This window comes from Apium graveolens, chromosome 11, assembly GCF_009905375.1.
Source record: "Apium graveolens cultivar Ventura chromosome 11, ASM990537v1, whole genome shotgun sequence".
NCBI lineage: Eukaryota > Viridiplantae > Streptophyta > Magnoliopsida > Apiales > Apiaceae > Apium > Apium graveolens.
Window position 1 is genome coordinate 132909446 of NC_133657.1, and position 20863 is coordinate 132930308.

The 20863-nt window shown below is 36.9% G+C and overlaps 1 non-coding gene across 1 annotated transcript; it reads left to right on the forward strand.

Annotated features, from left to right (window-relative positions):
• The first annotated feature begins 11489 nt into the window (after positions 1–11489).
• On the forward strand, positions 11490–11596 carry LOC141698998 (small nucleolar RNA R71). The gene has a single exon (XR_012565491.1). It is a non-coding gene; the product is annotated as a small nucleolar RNA R71 (small nucleolar RNA).
• Positions 11597–20863: the final 9267 nt, after the last annotated feature.

Here is a 20863-nt window from a genome sequence, read left to right on the forward strand (position 1 = left end):
TAATTCTTGATTAGCTCTAACCGCCTCCTCTGGCGTATGTTGAGCTCTTTCTACGTAAGAATGTACTAGAGCTCCTATGGTTTGTGAATCTCACACTTCTCTCCATACAAGTAGTGCCTCAAATCTTTAGGGCAAAACTATTGCCACGAGCCCAAGCTCATGGGTGGGGATATCGAATTTTAAATTCCCTTAATTGTCTTGACGCAGACGCGATTATCTTGCTGTGCTATATAAGAAGCACCCTAATTCCTTATGCGAAGCGTCACTTACAAATCACAAAATCTCATTTTCCATCCGGCAACGCCAACATAGGGAACGTCACCAACCTTTGCTTCGGTTCTTAAAAGTTGTTCTCGCATTTCTCTGTCCATTCGAACTTCTCAGTCTTACGAGTAAGCCGCGTTAAAGGGGCTACTATCTTTACAAACTTGAACGAACCTCCGGTAGTGACCGGCCAATCCTACCTCTGGTAGTCGACCTAACCATGGTCATCAATTCATCAGTGGTCCTTTATCCAATCTTGTCAGGATCCTCCATGGGATCCTCCTCAACAACTATCCCTTCTAGGACAACATCCTCAACCGCTACATCCTCAATATCAACATCATCCGGTCCTGCATTAGGACACTCTATCGGATCCACAATCCGATCTCCAATTAGTAATAAAATATCATCGCGATGTTGCTCCTCAACCTCAGGGTTCGGAGTCCCGCTACCATATACGATAACGAACTACGCTCCTATCACGATATTTATAAGGGTTCCCATAAGGGTTTTAACTGTCAGTACTACGTTAGGTAGCCCGACTATGAACTTGGCAAGAGTTCTTATTATCTTAGTGAACTTATTATCTTAACGTCCCATCATCTCTGAGGTTTATAACGCTTAGCTCTGATACCATTTCTGTAACACCCCCAGATCCGGGGTCGGGGATCCGGGTTGTCACGAGTTCCATTTCCCTTAATAACACCCAATCTTAATAATTACTCAACTACTCTGTACTGTGACCCCACAATAAACACACACACCATACGTTATAGTCTCAGAGATGAACATCCAAAAATAACCACAAGTCATTTTATTCCACAATTATCTGCCAATACACCTTAAAAGGTTTTCTGAATAAATTTACATTTCTTTGCCATTATTACAATTCATAATTATACACAAATCTGATACATTAGAAGTTGAAAGCCTAGCCTATTGGTAGTTCCTACCTCAGCTACGGCGGCATCAATGCTTCTAGAAAATTGTGGAACGTCTCCTAATCGCTTGCGAATCGGGAGCTTGGTCCTGTTCATCCTTTCTATCTGTTGTTGTGTGATGAAAGAAGAAAGCAAGGGTGAGCAGCAAGCCCACCAAAATAATATGTATAATGATTAATAGTATATGAGCCTTCTCTTAGTACTCATGAAAGTCTTGGTCAAAAGAAATGAACCAAGTTGATATCTTAATGCGATGAAGTCGCAAAATATTAAGTATATATATATACATATATACTTTTCAAAATATTGGAAGTCATCTTCCATGCATAATATACACAAAGTCCCAGTGTATAACTGTATAAAAAAATATCGTTGCAAGGTGATCTCATATATCTAACCTTGTCTCAACGTTTTTCTGAAAATCTTTGTCATACATAAGACAATTATTAATTAGATACAAGTTTAAAAGATGAAGTTACCAAATACTCCAATATACTTATATCTTTTCCAAATACTACTTGAACTACCACCGTTCAAGTTATAATTAATTTCAAAAGTTCATCACATAGATGAGACTATAAGACAAGATTTAAATAGATTAAATCTTTAAAATATCATCAAAATAAAATGAAGTTACGAGATACTTCATTTGATGCAAACATCATTTTTGAAAACTTGACCCTGCCAACACTCAACAATCGCCCAACCGTAGCCTTTCTATCGAAGTGCTCTGGGTAGTGTTGCAGAAATATCCAATTGGATGATGAACTCATTACGGGAGTTTGCCGCGCCAGGAAGACCACTTACGATGATCAGTCGTAGTAGTACAACCCCACCATTTTCTACATGTAGAGGAGAACCTGTCGGATTTACTTGTCAACCGAACACTGAACTCCTAAGGAATGGACCGCCTTAGCGGAACTTCCAGGCCATTTGGGCCAATATAATAAGGCTGGGCCGGCGCTACTCGGCCACTTACGCCACTCCTAGTTCAGATGAAATCCATGACTCTGAAACGTAAAGCTCGTCCCCACTTTCCCCAAGTAGAAACTTGTTGATACGGCTTCACCAAGAAGTCGTATCTAGTTGGAAAGGAGAACTCACCGATATTTCCCAGGCGATGCCTGTTAATGGATTAACTTGTTCCAAGAATTTTACTTCCCGAGTGTTGGGTAAGTAATCGATTCATTTAACAAAACAGCAACCTTGTTGCGAATATAAAACACACCACCGAGCTGGATCCCCCATGTTTTGAGCGAGTATTTAAATCCCCTTTTTTTTTAAAAGGAAGATCTTAAATATAAAAATAGTTTTGGGATCCGCTCTAACTTTTGAAAATCATTTTAAAGACTCGAAAACACTTTAAAGAGTCTTTGGAGTAAAACTGATTTAATGAAGTAAATCAGTCCCCAGAATATTAGAAAATATCTGAATATTATTATTTAAATAATATTTCCATAAAGAATAATCTTTATAAAAATAATTGAAGTAGAAGTTTTGAAACTTATACTTGAAATGAATATTAAATAACCAAAGATATACCTATACGAAAGTACTATCTTTATTTGAATAATCAAAAGTGAGTTTGATTATCGACACCTTATTCTTTAATAAAATAAAGAATATATCTCAGCAAATAATCGGAGTCATAGATCCTCAAATGAATATTCAAATAATATTCAATAAATAAAATAAGCTGAGTCATAATCCCTCGAATGAATATTATAAATAATATTCATTAAATAAAATAAAGGAGTCATACATCCTCAAATGAATATCCAAGTAATATTCAATAAATAATATAAAGGAGTCATACGCCTTCGAATAATATTCGAAATAATATTCAATAATAAAATAAAGTTAAAGTTATCGAATAAACCTTATTCGATTAATAGTTTTGAAAACTATGACCATATATATATATATATAAGTATATATATACATATATATTTATATTTATATCCATATATACAAAATCTACTCGGGATCCTCGACTCCCGGTTTTAGAAAATATTTCCACCTTTGGGTCCCTATACTAAGGGTATATGCAAATTACTGCTATCCTCTAGCATAGGTATTATCAACAATTATATATGGAAAGAATACGAAACAGGCATGCATATATATTCCATATCAGCATGCTTCAATATATCGCAAAATTTGCTAATTTAACCATCATGCATCTATCACAAGATAATGCATATACAAGTGTATACATCACAACAACAGTATAACGGATAGAAAACTTGCCTGAGCGACTGGGGGTTACGAATGGCTCGGGACGAGTCTGCTAACCTATAAACAACAAGTAAGTTGGAATTAAACCAAAGTCACTTGTAAATCTATACTCTAACCAACTCAGACTCTAACGCTCGTTTTGCGCTTACTGATTCTCTTAAGTCACTCGAGTACCCTCGGCTCCACCATTTTTAATAATTTAACCTTTACGAGTTTTAAGGCGATTCCTTCGCGAGTGTCTTACCAACTACCTAACACACTTACCATAAATGTTTCATGCATTAATTAACCCTTTTTGGTCTTTAACCTATGTTTCAAAGTAAGGCGAGGGGAAAAGTTTCGTTCGCGAAACGCCGTTACTTAAAACGGTCATTTCTCCTAAACCGTGCATCGGAATCGAACGAACTACATATCAAAACGAAGCTCGTAACATGAGCTATCTAAACATGGCAGTGGTCATAATCTAGCAGGGGGTTCTCGGGTCATAATGTTATGCACAAAAACAGTCCAAAGAAAATCGGACGTTACGACGGCTATGTTTACGCGATTACCAATGTTTAAACTACTCCAATTAACCACCAACCAACTCATAACCATCAATACAACAAAACTTCACCTAAACCATACCACATCAGTCCATAATCTCCAAGGTTTTCAACTCAAACAACCACAATCAAGACCTATGAACTATAATCAAGCTTCAATTACCAAAACACTTCCAAATCAAACCAAACTACTAATAATCACAATCCATGCTTCTCATTTCACAACACCAACCATTAAACTTACTAACAAATAAAGTAAAGGCTAGGGTTTGAAGTTTATACCTTCCTTGGGAGGTGTTAAGTTGCTAGGAAGCCTTAGGGAGCCTCCTACAAGCTTGATCTTTCCAAAGAAATCAAGAACACAAAGTTAGGCTTTGAAGTTTCTAAAAGTCCGATTTAAAGAACTGTAAAAATGAGGGTCTTACCATGATTATTTGGACGAGACTTGTGAACAAGAGTTGTAGGCCATCTCAATACCTTTCCAATGAGATATAGAACACAATATTTGAGTGAGAAATGAAGGAGATACAACAGTTTTAGTGTTCTGGTTCTGTTTTGGCCGAGAGCATGAAGAACAATGCCTTGGTTTCTTTTTGATTTTGATGAAAAATGATTTGCTTGGCTTGGTTGGTTTGATTTTTGTGTTTGTTTTAGTAAATTACCTAGTTGCCCTTGATTTTGTGTGGTTAAAAAGCCACCACATCTCCTTCCTTCCCATGTCATGCTTGTGTCATCCTCATGATGTCATCCTCCCCTCCTTGTCCTCTTTCTATTCGCTGGATGACATCATCCCCACTAATCCCCTTGATTAACTTCCTAATCGTTTGCCTAATGACCGCTGATCTGTTATACGGTTCGCTTAACTTTCGTTTTCGTTTATCGTTTGAGGGATCATACCCGGGATCTTATTACTTAGGTTCCCTTAACCTTTCTCAATATATTATATTCCTTTTATGATCCTCTCCTATAATCCTTTAATTTAAATCCTTTTTATCATGTTACCTTTTTCTCAAATCTTTCCGTATCTAGTGTATTTCCGAGAAAAATGAAAGTGTTCGGATTTGGATTCTGACGATCTTTACATACACTTATATCCCATATAAAGTACTAATAAAATCTCAGAATATCCATATCAGAACCCCTACATAGTGTGGCATGAAAAGTTTTCTCATTCAGCAAAAACACTATTCATAAGGGTTTCAAAAAATTTCCCAAAAATTGGGGTTATTACACAAATAGGGCAAATTGCTAATGCCTTATTGAATCGCCCACTAGAAATGCTTCCTAGTGATACAGAAACAAATCCAGGCAACAGGTAAGTTGAAGAACAGGTGAACGCCATCACCTTGAGGTCTGGAAAGGTCGCAAGCCCCAACATTCAGCAAGACGAAGAGCCTGAAAAGTCTCAAGTTCCAGAATCTGAAGTTGTGGCTGAAGAAGAAGTGCAGAAAGAAGCAGAGATGGAACCAAGGAAGACTACTGTAGAACACACTCCTCCTGAGGGTAATACAGGGGAGAAACAGATCTATCCTCCACCTCCTTTTCCTAAGAGGCTGCAGAAGAAAAAGCTGGATAAGCAGTTGGAGAAGTTTTTGGAGGTGTTCAAGAAACTTCATATCAATATACCTTTCGCTGAAGCTCTTGAACAGATGCCTAGCTATGCGATGTTTACGAAAGGTATTCTCTCTCGGAAAGTGAAGCTCGATGACTTAGAGACCATTGCTCTAACGGAGGAATGCAGTGCTGTGCTGCAACAGAAGTTGCCTCCGAAGCTTAAAGATCCTGGAAGCTTCACTATTCCTTGCACCATCGGAAACTTGTCGTTCGACAAGTGTTTATGTGATTTAGAAGCTAGCATCAATCTGATGCCCTTATCTAACTTCAAGAAGCTTGGTCTGCCTGATCCGAAACCAACACACATGTCATTATAACTAGCTGACCGTTCCATCGCTTATCCACGAGGTATAGTGGAGGATGTCTTGGTCAAGGTGGATAAACTCTTCTTCCTTGCTGACTTTGTAATTCTTGATTTCGAGGAAGATAAGAAGATTCCCATCATCTTGGGAAGACCATTCTTAGCTACTGGCCAAACTATAATTGATGTGCAAAAAGGAGAGCTTTTGATGAAGGTTCATGATCAAAATGTCACTTTTAATGTGTTCAAGGAAATAAAGTTACCCACAGCTAAAGAGGAGTGCTTTAAAGTAGAGCAATTGCAGGTTTTGAATGCACCTCCATGGATGAGGAAGTTGGATATGCCATTCGATTCTCTTGGGTTAGCAGAGCTGAAAATTTCTCAGGAGCGTTTTGAACCATTTATTCAAAAAGCTCCCACACTTGAGCTCAACCCACTGCCAGATCACTTGAGTTATGCATTCTTAGGTGCACCCCCTAACAAGGGGTTTGGATATACTTTTGACGATGTAGAGGGTGACCGGCCGGTTTCTGATGTGTCTACAAAGGGTTCTTCTCTTGTGCAACAGACAGTTGATAGGACTAGTGTTGGTGATGAACAGTACAGGCGAGTGAGTAGGCGTATGGAGGCCATGCACGACATTCACGATATTTTGCTGAAGATTTGACACACGCTTTCGGTACTATTTTCCGATATACTAGTGGCGAGTTTGATTGGCCACCTGATCCTCCACCCGAAGAGGGTGATCTTTCCAACGACTAGGTATGCCTGAAATCCTTATTATTACCTTCAATGGGGACATTGAAAATTTTAAGTTTGGGGGTGATAATGTAAGGATTAGTAGTGTGTGTCCATATAGATTCATATAGATTCATATTGCATGTTTAGTTGTAGTTCATTTATATTTTTGCATGATTGTTCATTTAGGATATATTTGTTTGTTTTTATGTGATTTCATATAGTTGCATTTGCATGCATATTTAGCATGATCCCTTAAGATGAACTATGATATTTGATAAGTTGATATTGATTTCAGTGTGGCGATGACAAATAGAGGGATGTTTAAGTCTTAATGAATTGATTTGCATGCCAGAAACAAATATTTTCACAAGTCTTATAGGGTTGCTTTTGATCTAGATCATGATCATACTTGTTTGTTGTTTAGATTTAATCACTTGGTTATATTTAGAATTTGTGATATTCTCGTAATGACGTAAAAACACTGATTTTTTTATCTGGAGAAAAACTTGGATTTCATTGCTAGTTGTTGTAAGGCTAGGCGTCAAATGGCTAGTAGCCGGCTCATATTTTTTGAGTAGTCTAGGGTTGAATGAGATGGAGCGAAACACACTCATTCAGAAATTGTTGAAAAAAAGAAAAGAAAAAAAAAGAAAAAAAGAAAGAAAGAAAAAAGTATGTGTTTATGCATAATTGATCAAGAGTGAGCTCTTTAATACTCGAGTATTAAGTTCTAGGAGACTTTGTGCCTAGTGACCTAAGGCTTTTATAGTTTGGGATCCGCTAACCTAACCCTCGCTAAATGGGTATTATTGCATAAGTCTTTTGGGACCTCATTCATTGCACGGTCAAATAAGCATCTTTGCTATGTGTTCAATAATAGTGTGAATCCTTGTATAACTCTAGTAGAAAGGAGGTGTTGTGAGTCATAATGCATTTACTGTCTATTCTGTTTATAAACTTTTGATTGTTTTGATGATAGATAAGTTATGGTTATTGATCTAGTATCGAGAGTATATCTGTTAAGCATCCACACACGCACGTTTCTGGTTTGTGAGTTGGTTTGTGGGATTTATTCGAGCTCTTTTTAAAGTCATTGCATTCTTAGAGGCATCGGCTTATTCATTTGGTTATGGTTATTCTGAGTGGATCGATTGCATTATCATTTAGTTGCATTCACGTAGTTGCATTCATGCATTAGGTTTGTTTTGTAATTTTGAGTCTGTTTATGCTTGAGGACAAGCATCGATTCAAGTTTGGGGGTGTAATAAGTGGATTTTATATCCACTTGGAATGCTTTATTACAAGCTAAGTTGGTGTTTTGGACTCAAGTTGTTGGTATTTTGATGTGTTTTTGTGTTATTGCATTTCAGATATCAGTTATATGAAGAAATGAGATTTTAAAGGAAATATGATAAAAATTGACCATATTTGAAAGCCAAGGCCATTGTCAAGTTGTAGAGAATCTCAATAGCTTCGCGTGGGCAGTTGAATCGCCTAATTCTGACGAGTAGAACTCAAGTTATGGCCAAAACAAGATTCATCAGAAATTTTTCCAAATAGGGGCTGAGCGCCCGCCCAGGAGAGCTGAGCGGCCGCCCAGGAGAGCTGAGCGGCCGCCCAGGAGAGCTGAGCGGCCACCCAGGAGAGCTGAGCGGCCGCCCAAGGCGCGACTGGTCGCTGATTTTGCTGAAAAAGCCTTTTTTTGAGTGGAATTTGAGGATTTTATGGGTCCAGGTCCACTAGGGCGTATATATACTTAAAAAAGGGGTTTTCATCATCCAGGAAGATTGGGATACTAAGGAGAAGACCTAGAAGCACAGAACAACTCCGAAAAAGAAGATCTTGTTTTCAACTTGTGATTCTTTGAATTAGTTGTAACTTTGGATGCTCGCTTTCGTTCTTGTTGAACCTAGATCTCGTTTATGCGTACTTTAATCATTATTCAGTTTATTAAGACCTTGTTTTTACCATGCTTTCATTGGAACCCATGGTGACGATGAGTTCAATTATGGGCTAATCGTTGTCAAGGGGTTTTGCGGATTTACTTATGGATTTCAATAGTTAATTTGTTTGATATCTTGGTGTGTGGTGATTGATTGATATCCTAGTATTGGTTGTGCTTACTCGTCTTATGTGCATAGCTAACATATAAGATAGCGTGTTAATCTCTATTGAAGCGACGGTGGATCTTGAGGTTTAGAACTTGCCATGCTAGCATAGGTTCATGTATGTGTATGCATGATTCGTAGGTAACTCTAACCGTTTTACTTTCCCTATGTAATCAAGATAGATAACTTATGCTTAAATCATTATGTTGTCAAATTCTATAGACATATAGGGTCTCAATATAATTGGTACCTATTCAGCTTCTATCTCTTTTATGGATGTCTGGTAGAATGGTACTCGTGCAACGAAAGTTGGTGTTTATCAGTTTCGTGTTATCTGATTAGTGTCATCACCATCACATGCTAAGGTTAAGAACAATAAGGCTATTAAATGAAGTAGTAATGAAGTCAGAATCCCATGTTTTTCATATATAGTAATTCAACCTCAATTCTCTTAGTTAATTTTATTTAGTATAATCTCTTAGTTTAATAAAAACCCAATTTGTTATTTGTCTTAGGATTGAGCGATAATCATACATTGTTGCATAGGTGCATAAATTGAACTTAACCTAAACCAGTCTCTGTGCGAACGAATCTAATTTATATCTTATACTACTTGCGAACGCGTATACTTGCGTGAATATTAGCGCGTGTTTTCACCCTAACACTAGCCACTTGAGAATTTCCTTCTTTACAACCTCTTTCATGATCAGATTTAGCCTTCTTTGTTGCTCAACAGTTTCCTTGCTTCATTCCTCTAGCAGAATTTTATGCATGCAATAAGAAGGGTTGATTCCCTTGATATCTGCTATAGTCCATCCAATTTCCGATTTGAACTCTCTCAGAATTCTCAAGAGCTTTTCCTCAGCACAACCTGAAAGGTCAGATGAAATAATAACAGGCAAAGTAGATGCATCACCTAAAAACATATACCTTAAGTGTTCAGGCAAAGGTTTAAGCTCGAGTGTAGGAGCTTCCTCTATAGATGGCTTGAGGCGCTTTGGAGACTTTTTCAGCTCTTCTAATCCAAGAGATTCAAAAGGCATATCCAGCCTTCACTTCCAAGGGGAAGCATTCAAATACTGCAACTGCTCATCACCTTTATCATCTTCACTATCTGAATTCACCAACAAGGCCTTCTCTAAGGCATCAGACCTTAGCATTTGATCAAGTTTTGAAGTAACCAAAGAATTGACCAATTCCACTTTTAAGCACTCCTCATTATCAGTAGGGAATTTCATGGCATTGAAAACATTAAAAGTCACATCCTGATCCAGTACTCACAAAGTGAGCTCACCCTTCTGCACATTGGAATCTTTTTATCCTCCTTAAAATCAAGAATTACAAAGTCAGCAGGACAGATGAGTTTGTCCACCTTGACCAAGACATCCTCCACAATGCCTCGTGGATATATAATAGAACGATCGGCTAACTGCAAGGACATATAAGTAGGCTTAGGATCAGGTAAATCCAACTTCTTGAAGACAGACAAAGGCATCAGATTGATGCTAGCTCCCAAATCACAAAAACACTTATCGAACGACAAGGTTCCGATGGTGCAAGGAATAGTGATGCTTTCAGGATCCTTAAGCTTCGGAGGCAACTTCTGTTGCAGCACAACACTGCATTCCTCCGTAAGAGAAACAGTCTCTTAGTCATCGAGCTTCACTTTCCTAGAGAGAATACCATTCATAAACTTTGCATAACTAGGCATCTGTTCAAGAGCTTCAGCGAAAGGTATGTTAATATGAAGTTTCTTGAAAACTATCAAGAACTTAGCAAATTGCTTATCCAGCTTTTGCTTCTGCAGTCTCTTAGGAAAAGTAGGTGGAGGATATACCTGTTTTTCCCCTATATTACCCTCAGGAGGAGTGTTGACAACAGCTTTCTTCCTTGGTTCCACCTCTGCTTCCTTCTGTACATCTTCTTCATCCACAACTTCAGGTTCTGGAACTTGAGATTTTTCAGGATTTGCAACCTTCCTAGACCTCAATGCGATTGCCTTAACTTGCTCCTTAGCTTCCCTCTTGCCTGGAACTTCAGTATCACTAGGGAGTGTACCGGATTGTCGATTCAGCAAGGCATCGGTAATCTGCCCAATTTGATTCTCCAAGGTCTTGATAGAAACTGCTTGGCTCTTGCACATGAGCCTCAACTCCTCCAATATAGATTTTTCATTAGATTGTTGTAGTTAGAGTTGTTGTCTTGGTGCATATTATGGTTGTTAAAAACCAGGAGAGTTGTATTGCTTTGCTGCATACTGCTGATAAGGTTGTTGCACTGCATTCTGAGTGTTGCTCCAGCTGAAGTTAGGATGATTGTGGTTGTTGGGATGATAAGTGGCTGGAACTGGTTACTGTGACCTCTGAAAGTTGTTCACTAACTGAGATGATTCACTAGAAATAACACACTATCCCGTCTCATGCGCACAACACAAAGCTCACAGACACTAGTGATATGATTAACTCCATGATTTGCCAAAGAATCCACCTTCATCATCAACGCCTGAAGCTGAGCAGCTATAGCAGTAGCTATATCCACTTCCAGAATTCCTGCTACCTTGCCTTGAGGCATTCTCTAAGTTGGGTTCTGGTATTCATTAGCAGCCATCAGTTTAATCAATTCATAAACTTCATCATAGCTTTTAGCCCATAAGGCTTCACCTGATGCTCTATCAAGCATGGGTCTAGAAGTTGCACCCAACCCATTATAAAAGCAGTTAATGATCATCCAGTCAGGCATCCCATGATGAGGACACTTCCTAAGCATCTCCTTATACCGATCCCTAGCCTCACACAAAGATTCTCCCGATTGCTACGCAAATTGAGTAAGTGCGTTTCTAATTGCAACTGTCTTCACCATAGGGGAAGAATTTAGTTAGAAACTTTTGAGCAAGATCCTCCCATTTGGTGATGGAACCTGGTGGTAGAGAATGCAACCAACACTTAGCTTTATCCCTCAGAGAGAATGGGAAAAGCCTCAACTTAATAGCATCTTCAGAAACTCCATTGAACTGAAAGTGTCGCAGATCTCGATGAAATCTCTTATGTGCATGTTGGGATCTTCTATAGGAGAACCCCCAAACTGAACTAAATTCTGAATCATCTGAATCATGTTTGACTTGATTTCAAAGGTGTTAGTCGTGATGGCTGGCCTGATAATGCTAGACTGAATATCATTGATCTTTGGCTGAGAATCCATCAAAGCCTTCGGATTCCCTACCGGTTCTCCCATTATGATTAGAGCTTCTTCACCTTCAACTTTTTCCTCAATAAAAACTTCTTCAACTACTTCCTCCGCTTTATCCAGTGTCCTCTTGCGAGACCGAGAACGCGTTATCATACACACTCTCTAGAGTACCTGAAAAAGCAACAAGCAAATAAGTAAGTAAAATATCCGAGTCAGTGAACTTTAACGGTCACTGATGACAAGCACATAAACTAAAAATTAACACCGAATCCCCGGCAGCGGCGCCAAAAACTTGTTAGGATAAAAACACGCGCTAATATTCATGCAAGTATATGTGTTCACAAGTAATATAGAATTCTTTCTAGTTCGTTCCCACAAAGACTCTTTTGGTTAATTTAAGATTAATGCACTTATGCAACGATGGTATGGTTATTATTCAATGCTAAGGTGAATAACAAATTGAGATTGTTTATAACTAAGATATTAACTAACATGCAATTAATTAAGAAATTAAGGTTGAATTACTTATATGAGACAAGCATGGGATTATAACTTCATTACCACTTCATTCAAAGTCATTGTTCTTATCCTTAGCATGCAATGGTGATGATAACTAATCAGATTACACAAAACTAGTAAATGCCAACTTTCATTGTACGAATACCCCACTACCAGACATCCACAAAAGAGATAGAAGCTGCATATATACCAATTATGTTGAGACCCTATATGTCTATAAAATTTGACAACATCAAGGTTTAATGCGTAAGTTATCTACTGTAATTACATAGGGTAAGTAAGATGGTTAAAATTACCTATGAACCATGCATATCAAATACATGAACCTATGCTCGCATGGCAAGTTCTAAACCCCTAAATTCACTTTCGCTTCAATAAAGATTAACATGTTATCTTATAAGTTCACGACGCTCATAAGACGAATAAGCACAACCAATACTAGGATATCATACAATCACCACACACTAAGATATCGAAACAAATTAACTATTAAAATCCATAAGTAAATCCGTTAGAATCCCACATTAATGATTAGTTCATAACCGAACTCATCATCACTGTGGGTTCCGATGAAAGCATGGTATAATAAACTAGGTTTTTATAAAAGTGAATAATAAACAAGAGTACGATCACAAGAGTATAAGGTTCAACAAATAAGAAAACTAGCATCCAAGATTACAACTTTAACAAAAAAATTACAAGAATAAACTAGATCATCTTCGCCTTCATTGAATTGTGCTATACGGTCTTCTTATGTCCTCTCCTTGCTCCTTGTTGTGTCTCTCCTGTGTATCACGTACTTTAAAATGTCTTATTTAGGCTTTATATAGGCTGTAGAATCATCTTGGGCCTCCAACAGTCAAAATCATACAAGAATCAGGATTCCATGAAATCGACCTAGCGCGGCCGCACGCTATCCCAGTGCGGGCGTGCTATACTTCTGACAATCCGGCGCGGCCGCGCGCTAACATGGTGCGAGCGCACCAAGCCTCCCTTCCAAGCATAAAAACATTCTAAATCCCTTCCTGCTTCCGGCTATGCCCTGAAATGCAAAACACTACAAAAACACATCAAATACACAAATAACTTGAGTACAAAATACCAATTCTAGCCTTTACGAAGCTTTCCAAGTGGACATAAATTTCACTTAACAAATTTCATGATAGGCATCTTGATTCATTACTGTGTTATTTCAATTTAAGAAAACAAGTGTGAGCTATAATGCCTAGTATGTACAGTATGAAAAGACTGTATGAGAATCTCCAGTATAATTCCATATACGATAAATATGTTTATTTAAAATAGTTTTCCTCGGTGATTCACATCTTCTTTCAAAAATAATTCTTTTATTATCCCGCAAATACCTTAATGGTAAACCCAACACCAAGGCTTGGGTTACGGTATTTCATCACAATTCCAATTGGAAGAATAGGACATTCACTGGAGCCCCCTCTTACGATGATCAGTCATAAGACATAAATTAGTAACCTTTCTACTAGTAGGAAATGACTTCCAAACTCCTTGTTATCACCCTGGCCGCATACGGGCTATGTGTCCCATTTTGGGTATACATACACTTCGCATGTCCTTAGGTACACATAGTACCGTCTCCCACGGTACTGGCAGTCTTACCAATACATAAAGTACTGGATCTCTACCCCTCCCTTGTCCTTTTAAGAAATCCTATCATATCTCAAGAACTCGAATCACATCGAAGTTCTCCAAGCGTTTTGCTTGGTGATAGGTACAGCTCATCTCATATATATGTATATATGTACTTCCGAGAATTTTCGGAGGAAGTACTAAGATAATATTAGTTGACCGTGGTCAAAAGATAGATAAATGAGGGGGAGTTTCTTTTGAAACTATATTCAAAATATTTAAAATACGTCGAGATAGTATTCTTTGACGATCTGGAAATGTTAATATGAATTTCTGAAACTCAGAAAATATTGGAAATTAGGTCTTATGATTCTTAAATCATATTAAATCATTTAATAAATAATTAACAATAATATAATAATTATTAAATAAATAAACCTCAAATAATTATGTTTTAAAAGAATATTTGAAATAATATTTCTCAACTAATTTATGCTTAAATAATTAAAGTAATCTTTAATAATATACTTAATCGGGTTTGAAATAAATAATTCGTTGGAGAATACTTCTCCTATATTGAATGAATAACTTGAAATAATATTCTTTCCTCAAGTAATTAAATTTAATTGAGAGAATACAATCTTTGGAAATCGTTTAAATATATTCGAGGTATTTAATACTTCGCAAGTGGACACCGAGTCCCTTGGAATAAAACAAGTACGGACTTTTAACCGTCCAAAACACCACCGGAATAACTCCCAGGTTTTCATTTTAAAACTTTGACCGACTCTCGGTCTTATAATTATACATCATGCTCATGGTAGCGCTAAAATATTCTATGATATATATACATCATAACACAATCGCTTTTAATGCGAAAAACTCAAATATTAGTATCATGGCAAGCATGACATTTAAGCAAAAGAAAGTAAAATAATATTTTCACAACACAACAGTATATGGAGTTGGGTCCGTAAACTTTCGTGGTTACTTTGAGGTGGAGGATGCTCTAGGGTCCGCTCAGAAATCTATAATCATAAGCATATATTATTTCGTTAGATCCCGTTCTTATTTATGACGACTCGTACATACGCGCTACTTATTAATCATTTCCGTAACTCATTTTACTCTTATTATTCCTTTAAGCACTCATTGATATCATGTTCGCTTTCTTTTCAAAATCCTTTATGTCCGTTTATGCCTTTTACATTTTGATCGCCGACTTTGCTTATGATTCCTAATGGTTTTCTAATCGCGCGGTCTCGGCTCCAACATTTTTATAAAATTGAAAAATCATTATTTTTACTTGAAATTTTTATTAAAGTTAATAAACTCTATTTATTACTCTCTGTAAAGATTTCATGATTTTTGAATATTTTTAAGTTGATCATTTCTATTTCCAAAGTTCGTAATTCGTAGCAGTTTTTATCGCGTAAATCACTTTTACAGAAACGGTCATAACTTTTGATCCGTAAATCAAAATAAAGAGATTCAAGCACCTAAAAGATCTTTATAACATTGTATATCATAATAAAGTGTTACTTTTCAAGAAACTATAGTTTATACATTCAGGAACTTCTGCAGAAACTTTAAGTTGAGTTTTATTCGTTTTAACGAGGTTACGATTACGATTCGAGTTTTGTTTACGTCTTAAATCATTATACCACCATCAACAACCATCATATAATCATCTCAACACTAACTCCTCTCAATAACATCATGTTCTTGAGGCAACAATCATCAACCTTAAAACTAACTAACTAAACATCAAAATTATAACAAATCAACCACTAAAACTAGGTTTATAACTAAGATTTCAAAGTTTCTTGAAACTTAAATCTTAAATAAAGATTGGTCAAAGATTTATAACTTTTTTGAAAGATTGTATTGTGTTCTTGATGATGGCAGAGTCTTGGGGATGCTTGGTTGAGTTTAACGAACCTAAATCAAGCCATAAAAATCAAGAAACCAAGAAAAGTTACTATTTATTACTATTCATTATCACTTTTCTTGAATTTATTTCGCCCATCAAACCTTAATAGAATGAGCTCAAAAATTGATCGTACCTTAGTTTAGGATGTATGAAGCTTGGGATTTAATGGTGGAATTTTTCCATGACTAGAACTTGGTGTTCGGAAATTGATTTCTTACTTTTTCTTGATGAAAGCCGAATTGAATGAAGAATGAAGAGAAGAGAGAGTTTTGTTGCTTTCTTGAAATTATTTTATTGAAATATTTGTGAGATATGATTTTGTATATCTCCCAGTACTACTAAATCAATGAAAATCTTGGCTAGCCATCCTAGGTTGCAAACTATTCTACTTGGTTTAGATTCTAGGTTTACTATTAACTAGCTTTTAGGTTATCATTCTATCTAGTCTAGGTTACTATTTGGTTACTTGACCATGGTTAGTTTCTTACTCTAGTTAGCTAGTATAGTTAGCTTGGTTTAATACGTTTATTTATTTGTTTACGCGTTCGCTCGGTCGCTTATTCATTTTCGTAATAAACTCTCGTAAACGGTTCGCGGTGTAAATCCTTTCTTATACTTTCTTTATATTTTGAAGTATCGTACTTGGATTTAAATTTGTAGGATTTTAATTTTTGTAATTATATTGTGATTCCCGTAATCCTTGATGGTTCGTAGATACGGTCGTTTTTCAAAGTTTGTTTTCTTCGAAAACTAATAGCGTTTACATACACTCATTTGGTACGTATAACCATGTTATCGACTCCGAAACTCAATTTCTCATGCACAATATAGTGTGGGATAAAATTTTTTTCCCCATTTGTTAGGGTTACTATTCATTAAGCATTTTACAAAGTCTCAAAAATTTGAGTTATTACATGCCGGGTCGCGACATGCCAAGACCTTTACCTCGTCCTAAGCCGAGCTCGAGCTTTCTTCCCCTTCTGGGTTTATTTGTTTTCTGAAAATGATTTCGCCCTCAAGCTCAGACTTGGCAGGATGAATATATGGTTCAGGGTAGGCCTCGGGGACATAGTTGTAGTTGCAGATATTAATCTGACTCGTGACATCTGCTACCTCCTTATTTTTAGAGGGATCATAATACCAGTGTGAGCCGTCCTCCTCGCCCTCGAGTCCAAGAATGGGATATTCTGAAAGAACTGGTCTCTTCCCTCTGTTAATATCATAATAAGTGCTTCCTAGATCGCTGTCAGTAGACTTAAAATCTAGATGAATGGGGTCAAGGGAGGTGTCTGCAACAAGCTTGAGATGAGCTTCTCTCTCCTAAGCCATCTCCCTAAGGATCTCATCGGCTTGCTCCTTGTCAATGGGAGTGGGCTCGCGCCTGAGAATTTGCTCCACTCCAAGCTAGCTGGAAAGTGTGAAAGATTAATAGGTCTAATCCTCAAGTTATATATATTAGTTTCCCTAGTGTAGTCCTCGGGGTTGGGGTCGAGGTGGATGTTCAGCAAGCTGGAGCCGCTGGCTCACATCGAATTTTCAACTCGAGCTATGTTCATGGCCTCTTATGGGGTACTAGCGAAGCTGGGAGAAATGGGCTGGTTGACTCAGCCAAAGAGGGAAGTCATCTTGCACTAGAAATCTTTAGAGCCTCGTTGCTTAGGTGGATACTGGTTGAGGGGAGAAGGAGTATTCGGGGAGCGAGCCAGACTTAAAGAGGAGCGAGATGACCCGTAAGTACGAGCTGAAGACACACTCGATATCTGTAAACGATGGTGAATGTCGGTGTTTGCCCCTAAAAAGTAAAAAAATAAAATAAAAGGAAAAATGAGGCAGTGTCCTCGCATCATACATGAAAACAGGGTAGCACCTAAAAGTCTACGTGATATGATGGGCTTGTGTCGTGTCTTGCGAATTTGTGTGCAAGAAGCGTGCTCGCATCGAGTAGGATGTATGTGCTCGCATGGGGCATGGAAATTGGTAAATAAACAATATAAAAAATGAATATTTTTGGTAACCGTGGATGATTCGAAGGATAATCCTGAAGAATCTGTCGCCGGAGAATAACGCCGATGGTAGACGGTCCCTGTGGTGATGATTGTCTTGGCCATGGTAGATCCTTGAGCAAAAATGGCAAGAGCACTACACCAAATATGACTTATCGCAACACCCTTCAAATTAATGTTACCCCAATATGTTACCATAGGTATGCTACTCATGGCCTACTACAACATTGTGTTTTTAGTATTAGCTTAGACAAACATGTGATGTTACATTAGTTAGAAAGTGTTCAAGTTTGCAACATTTATGAATAAGTGTTACTCTAGATTGTTAAAAAGATAAATATGATTATTTTTTTTATGAATAAAGAATAATTTGACAAGAATTTGATGTGATATACAAATTTGATAAATAATATACATAATAATATACGAATTTCATACATAATAAGATTAAAAAAATGACAATAAGAATTTTGAAAGTATTAAAATACAGAATAAATTATTTTTACAAATTTTTATATTTATATATAAAAAATAGACATATTACAAATTTCCCCATAATTTTTAATATAAGCTTTGATATGTAAGTTTTAAAAATAAATAATATGAATATATAAATTTATAAAATTATAAGAAAAAAGTATATATTAAAGTATAAATATATGAATTTATAAGAATAGTAAAATATTCAAAAGTGTAAATTTAAATAAATTTATAAATATATTAAAGTGTAAATTTTTACTAAACCTGATTTATAAATTTTTTTAAATCAAACACCCATTTTTTTGGGAAAAAGTCGCCCAATTCAGCCCGATTGGAAACCCTATCCATATCCCTCTCAGTTCTGTCACACATTGATAAGTGGCATTTTATACCACTTAGAACGTCTTATAATGGCGTGAATTGATGTCTTGAAATCAAATATTTTGTGTATTTGATGCATTTTTCTAGTGTTTTTGCATTTCAGGGTATAACTTGCGTAATTAGGGAGATTTCATCATAATAAGCCTAGGGAAGTACTTCGGATCAGTTGCGGGGAGTTGTGCGAAGAAATTAGCAAAATCAGAAGCAAAAAGAGGATTTTTCCAGAAAGCATGCAGGCGCCCGCCTGGAGTTAGCAGGCGACCGCCTGGGGAGCAGGCGCTCGCGTGGGATTTGAGGCGGCCGCCTGGGGTCGGAATTTCAGATTCTGGATTTTCTAATTTGAGTTCAATTGGGCTTCTGACGATGCTGTTTCTTGTGGACTCTTATATAATTAATCTTGGGAGACGTTTTCACAAGTATCAAGCAAGGAGCAAGTAGCAAGGAGCAAGTAACAAGGAGAGAAGATTAAGAAGACCGTTTTAGCACGCAACAATGAAGAAGAGGAAGCATACGTTATCTTGTGATTCTTTTAATTCATTATAACAGTGGATGCTAGTTTTCTTTACTTTGAACCTTAATACTCTTGTGACGTACTCTGTTTTTATTAAGTATTTTTATTAGCTTAATTCGTTGTGTTATTATCATGTTTTCATATGAACCCATGGTGACGATGAGTTCTATCATGGGATAATCGTGATCATGGGGTCGTAGAGGATTTACTATGGATTTCTTTAGTTAATTGTTTAATACCTTGGTATGTGATGATTGTATGATATCTAGCATAGGTTGTGCTTATTCGTTTTATGTGCGTCGCGAACATATAAGATAGCCTGTTAATCTCTTGTGAAGCGACAATGAATCTTGAGATTTAGAACTTGCCATGCTAGCATAGGTTCATGTATTACATGCATGATTAGTGGGTAACTTTAACCGTTTTACTTGCCCTGTGTAATCATAATGAATAACTTGCGCTTGAAACGTTATGTTGTCAAATTCTGTAGACATATAGGGTCTCAATATAATTGATGCCTATTCAACTTCTATCTTAATTGTGGATGCTTGGTAGAATGGTACTTGTGCAATGAAAGTTGGCTTTTATCAGTTTCGTGTTGTTCGATTAATATCATCACCGTTACATGCTAAGGGTAATAACAATAACTATTGAATGAAGTAGTAATGAAGTTATGATCTCATGTATGTTTAATATTGTTAATTCAAGTGTTATATTAAGTGTTTAATTTCTCGTAGTTAATAATTAGTTAATCAACCTTAAGTGTTATTGTCTTGACATTGAAGAGTAATCATACATTGGTGAGTGAGTGTTAATTAAATATAATTAATCAGAGTCTCTGTGGGAACGAACTAGAAATCATTCTATATTACTTGCGAACGCGTATGCTTGCATGAATTATTAGCGCATGCTTTGTGCTTAACAAGTTTTTGGCACCACTGCCGGGGACTCGGTGTTAATTTATTTAGTTTATGTACTTGCCATCAGTGGTAATTAGGACTCATTGATTAAGACTTGTTACTTACTGTTTCCGGTTGTGTTTCAGGTACTCTAGCGAGCATTTATGCACACACATTCTCGCACTCGCAAGAGGACTCTAGATACGGATGAGGAGACAGATTCAGTTCTTGACATTCCAGAGAAGATAGATTTTGAAGATTCGGATAAAAAGAGTAAAAAGAAAGAACTTGTAACAATGGGTGATCGTATAGTTCCAGCAGATCCATCTCTTATGGACTTTTCTCGGCCTAAAATTGATGACATTCAGTCAAACATCATTCATCCAGCTATTCAGGCCAATACTTTTCAAATCAAGCCGTGCACTATTCAGATGGTGCAGAATTCTGTTTCTTTCGGAGGTGCTGCGACTGAAGATCCCAACATGCACCTTAGGAATTTTGTCGAGATCTGCAGTACTTTCAAATATAATGGTGTTACTGATGAGGCTATCAAGCTCAGGCTTTTCCCATTCTCTCCGAGGGATAAAGCTAAGGATT